Source organism: Bidens hawaiensis, unplaced genomic scaffold (genome assembly GCF_021521415.1).
Source record: "Bidens hawaiensis isolate Kalapana, Puna unplaced genomic scaffold, B.hawaiensis_p1.1 tig00032395_1, whole genome shotgun sequence".
Classification (NCBI taxonomy): domain Eukaryota; kingdom Viridiplantae; phylum Streptophyta; class Magnoliopsida; order Asterales; family Asteraceae; genus Bidens; species Bidens hawaiensis.
Genome location: NW_027495512.1, coordinates 206,590 through 212,599, shown reverse-complemented (window position 1 = coordinate 212,599; position 6,010 = coordinate 206,590).

Sequence of the window (6,010 nt, the reverse complement as noted above, 5' to 3'; positions counted from 1 at the left end):
ACATTGAAGAAACTTTCAACACGCTCAGAAAGATAAACATGAAGCTCAACCCGAGCAAGTGTTCATTTGGGATGGAAGAAGGGAAGTTCTTGGGAGTCATTGTTACTAAAGATGGCTTCAGAGCGAACCCTGAAAAGGTCGAAGCCATTGTTAAAATGGAATCACCTACCACCATCAAACAGGCTCAGACACTGAATGGACGACTAGTCGCACTTAATCGCTTTTTGGCAAACCATGCGGATAAGTCGTTTCCTTTCGTGTCAACATTGAGAAACTGCTTAAAGAAAACGCACTTCCGCTGGACACCAGAAGCGGAAGCAGCTTTTCAGGAGATTCGGTCACGCCTGATCGAACTCCCAACACTTACAGCACCACAAGCGGGAGAGGAGTTAATCCTATACCTTTCCGCAACAGATAGAGCAACCGGGGCAGTCCTGCTAATAGAACGAAAAGGCATCCAGATGCCAATCTATTATGTTAGCCGTGTACTAACAGACGTAGAAACCCGGTACTCTACCCTCGAAAAATTAGTCTTAGCACTTATACACGCTTCACGCAGGTTAAGACGATATTTCCAGGGCCACCCAATCACCATTCTCACCAACTTCAAACTCTCAAACGTTCTAGGCAAACCCGAATTATCGGGACGCCTAGCCAAATGGGCAATTGAGTTGGGAGAATACGCGATAAAGTATAAGCCAAGACCAGCCATAAAGGGCCAGGTTCTGGCCGACTTTATTGCAGAAGTGCCTGCATCGCGGGAAAAAGAGTGCCAGGAAGAGGCTCAACCCTCTCCAGCACAAGACATCAATGATGTCTGGCGACTCTACACTGATGGGGCAGCCAATAACGAGGGTTCAGGCGCAGGGCTAAAGCTAACCAACCCAGCGGGCCAAGAATACACCTAAGCTATTCGATTGGATTTTCCAAGTACGAATAACGAAGCCGAGTATGAGGCATTCCTGGCTGGGCTGAGAATTGCGCGTAAGATGGGAGTGAAAAACTTGGAAGCCCACGTGGATTCCATGTTAGTAGCCAATCAAATCAACGGGACGTACACGGCCGTGAACGACACAATGGCCCTGTACCTCGCACAAGCAAAATCCCTTATGCGCGATTTCAATGACTGCAAAGTCATACACGTCAAGCGAAGTGAAAACAAATCTGCGGATGCGTTAAGCAAGCTTGCTTCATTAGCCTTTACCCACCTAGGAAAGGATATCCGCATTGAACTCCTCCAGACACCTTCGGTCCCGCACAAGGAAATTTGTGTCATCCAAACCGGCACGGAAACGTGGATGACACCAATAATAAAATACCTTGCGACAGGTACACTACCGGAATCCAAAACACAGGCAAGAAAACTACGCTGTAAGGCACTGAATTATCAACTCGTCAATAACATCCTTTATAGACGTAACTTTCTTGGCCCACTCTTAAGATGCGTGGACAACCAAGATGCTGACTACCTCCTAAGGGAAGTACACGAAGGCATCTGTGGAGTACACGCAGGTCCCCGCGCTGTTGTAGCCAAGCTAAACAACGCGGGATACTTTTGGCCGGGGATGCATACGGATGCACTGGCATACATCAGAAAATGCAGGTCTTGCCAGCTTTACGCACCCAACACGCATCGCCCGAAGAATGAACTGGTTCCAGTCACTTCTTCATGGCCATTTCAGAAGTGGGCCATCGATGTGACAGGCCCATTTCCTACAGCAGCAGGAAATGTTCAGTTCCTAGTGGTAGCCATCGACTACTTCACCAAGTGGATAGAAGCAAAACCTTTAGCCCAAACAACCGCGAAACATATCAAAAAATTTATTTGGGAATTTATTATTTGTCGTTTTGGACTTCCACAGAATTTGGTGAGCGATAACGGCACCAACTTTGCTGACAAGAAACTACAACAGTGGCTAAAAGAACTTCAAATCACCCACACCTTTACCTCAGTGGCACACCCGCAAGGTAATGGTGAGGTGGAAAGAGCAAATAAGAGCATTGTCGAAGGCATCAAGAAGAGACTATCGGAACACAGATCCGGCTGGGTGGACGAGCTTCCGCACGTCCTTTGGGCAAACAGAACGCTGAAGAAGGCCAGTAAAGGAAAAACCCCGTTCAGCCTCACTTATGGCACTGAAGCCATGGTCCCGGTCGAAATTGGCCTACCCTCACCAAGGGTCCTGAGTCAGCCAGAAGACAATGATGCGGAAAGACGGTTGGATCTTATGCTAACCGAGGAACGCAGAGACTTAGCCGCAGTGCGTGAAGAGAACTACAAACGACAAATGCAAAAGTACTACAACACGCGGGTAAAACTCTGCAACTTCAATAAAGGAGACTACATACTGCGTAACAACGAGGCTTCAAACCAAGAGCGCCCGGGAAAGCTGGCCCCGGTCTGGGAAGGGCCATACATTATCAAAGAAGTCCTGGGAAAGGGTGCATACCGGCTCGAAAGGCTCGATGGCACTCCCATCCCAAGAACATGGAATGGAGCTCAATTACGCAAATGTTATATGTAGATCAATTCCAAAACTTGTAAAGAAAAGGCCTAGAGCCACTTCTAATGGAAATGATTCTCCTTTCATAATGTGTTTACCTTTATACTTATGAACTTCCCACTGGTGCCGGTATTCACCGCATAAACGGGAAGAAGTAAGTCATTACGTGTGGAAGGCGGCAAAACCCGCATAAACACAATGTTAAAAATAAGGGAAACCTACACGCAGGCCAGATGTAAGTAAAGTTTAGCCATCCTTGTAAGTGCAAGTGACGGTCTTACCCGCACAATCACTAACAAGGAAGCAAAACTTCAACCTATCATCTACCACGTTCAAAGGTTATCCTAAAAAAAAAAAAAAAAAAAAAAAAAAAAAAAAAATAAGGAAAACCTACACGCAGGTCAGATATGGGTAAAGTTTAGCCATCCTACTAAGTGCAAGTGACGGTCATACCCGCAAAATCACGAAAGAGGAAGCAAAACTTCACACCCATTATCTACCACGTTCAAAGGTTAACTTATCCTCAAAGATGAGGAAAACCTACACGCAGGTCAGATGGTAAAGTTTGGCCATCCTACTACGTGCAAGTGACGGTCCTACCCGCACAATCACGGAAGAGGAAGCAAAACTTCACACCTATCTACCACGTTCAAAGGTTAACTTATTCTAAACATTTGGAAAATTGCTAATTTAAACTAAAGTATGAGTCATATAACGTTTATAAAGCAAAAAATCCAATGAAACAAGCGGTCTTAGCCGCACAAAGATTTACATTTCACAAATATTCGTTACAAGAATGGCCGGGTAACTACCCGCCTACAAGAAAGTAAATCTATACAAACTAAATCTATCCTAACAAGCGGGAAGGGATCTTCAGGATCAGGCTTCAGGGCCACTTCCACTTGGACCAGCGCCGTCAGTAGAGCATGGCTGTTCAAGGAAAGCCTTAAGGATAGATAGCCCATCATCAGCAGCAGCAATTTCATTCACCTTCTCCACCACCGGATGCGGGAAGGCGGCGTATTGATTTACTGCTTGGTCATATATGGCTTCAGTATCCACATTGTACAAAGGGAAGTTGGATGGCGGGACGCCTTTCTCAACAAACCCTAGACCAAGCAGGAAGCCGACCCGTTCCCCATCCTCGTGAGAAGCGTTGAGGGCTGCGCTCATAGCATCGTTGTAAGATGTCTCTGAGAAGACCCGATGCACAACCTACATAAGAAAATATACAAGTGTCAACACCCTATTTACAAAGAAAAGCGTGAAGACATGAAGATAGACTTACCTGAGACAACGCTTCTCGAAGAAGCCATTCCTTGGCAACCAGAGCTTCTTGAAGGGCGGCTTGAGCTTGGGTGCAGGCGCGTTCGGCTTCGCTTTTGTTAAGGTTGGCAAGTAGCACTTCCTTTGCGGCAGCCTCTTCGACGCCCTTAAGCTTCCGCTCGGTATGGTCAAGCACGCCCCTCTGGTCCAAGATCTCCTGGAGCTTCTTGGCATCTTCCATCGCCAAGGCATCATGAGCACGTTGGAGAGCCTCTAATTTGGCCTTGAGCTCCTCATTCTCCACGCGTAAAGGCTCAGCAACGGCTTCAGCCTTGGTGGCCCTCTCGGTTGCGTTCCTCGCAGTTTCCTTAGCCAGCCGAAGCTGTTCGTTAACAGCTTGGGCAGCCTTGGAGCGGGCCTCGAGTCGCGCTTGAACCTCAACCTCGAGGGCCTTGAAGGCCTTCTCCTTCTCCGCAGCAGCTGCGGACAGCTTTTGGTTCTCCTCCCGAAGAGCCCGCGCTTGAGATACTTCCTTGGCGCGAGCTGCTTTCAACTTGTCGTTTTCACGACAAAGCAGCTCGACGCGCGGCTGCATCCGGGCCTGGAGAACCCGAAGCTCGTTGGTTAGCCTACCCTCCTGGTAGCTAGCCATGGCTTCCCCCAACGCACCATGGGGAGCAGCGTGGCGAGCCCATTCCACGCACTCCACAGGGGTACGAAGGGTTGTTCCTCGGCGGATGTTCCATCGTGGAACATACACTTCATTGGAATCCGACACTGCAAAAAACAAAAAGCAGTTAGGAAAAGATGATAAAAAATATATGTAGAAAAATGGGCCAAAAGAACCCTACGCACCTGTAGGGTCAATTACAGGCCGATAGCCGCCGAACCCATCACCTGAACCCAATGGAAATCCATCCAAGAGGTCAGGCAGATGGGAAGGTGGCGGAAAGATGCGAGAAGCCCCACGCGTACCTGATGGACCGGCCGTCGTTGCCGATGGTGGGGGCATGGTTGCAGCCGCCGTGGTCGCCACCGCGGTCGCTGTCGCAGATTCCGCAGCAAACGTAACCGCCGGCTCTGTAAAGGATGCTGTAAAAATCGCACTCACAGCCGGCGGTGACGTCATCTCGGCTGGAACAGTCGGCTCAAAGGAGTGAGCAACTGATCCAGCGGAAGCAGGCGCAGGCGCCTGGGTCGACGCCTCAGGTAGGCTGACCAAGCCTACCGTCATTGGCGGAGAGGTACTACTAGGCGCTTCACCCTGGAATGCGCCAACATCCACGCCTGCGTAAAGAAGAAAAATGTTAAAGCAGATAAAGCTATGAAGATAAAAGCTAAAAGAGTTGTACTTACGGGTTTTCTTGAGCCTAAAGGTACGGAGAGGCGGGGACGGACCCGATGGAGCCGGCCTCTTTGCGCCGGTCACCGTCGTCTTCTTTGGCTCTCCGGAGGTGACAGTCGCAACCTCCGGAGCTGTGGTCTTACCACCACCGGGATTCCCCGCCACCTCTTCTCTCTCAGTCTCCGAGTCAGACAGAGCCACCGGATCGGCAGTGGAGGCCACCTTCTCCTTTCCCTTCCCGCCAGCAGCCTTCTTCTTCCGCACCAGCGGAGGACCATCTGCGGATTCCTCATCAGAACATACGATTAGAGGAATTCCAGCAGAGGTTTGAGCATTGAGAGGTCGAGGGGCGAAGAGCGCCTTACCTGGCCGACGGGCACTGAGGATCTCATGGCCTAGCGGATAGACCTCCACGAACCGATCCGCCATTTGTTCTAGGATGGGCAACTCGTTCTCGTCTAGAGCACGAGTACCCATCCGGGCGGGACCGTCAGCCTCCCGCGGATTAAGGAGTGACTGCATGTCGTTCCCCTCTGAAATAAACAAAGAAAAACTTAGAAGAAATTCAAAATCAACAAAAGGGAAAAAGGCATACCGTAAGGAACAGAGTTCGAACCGTATTCGAGGACGATCGGAACCTTGCGCGCATCAGCCTCCTTCCACACCCGGCTCATCCCCAGCATCACCATCCCGGACTCCGCAAACCGGTAAACCGGAGATTGGACCCGAGATATCTTGGCAAACCATTCCGCCTCCTGGTAGCTGGAGGCGTGAAGGCTGGGAAGTGCCTGTCCGTTCTTGAATTTCATGGCAATGGGGATGGCACGGGCGGATATGAAGAAAAACTCCCTCTTCCACGCGCGAAGACTGCGCTCGGTCGCACAGATCTTTAAAC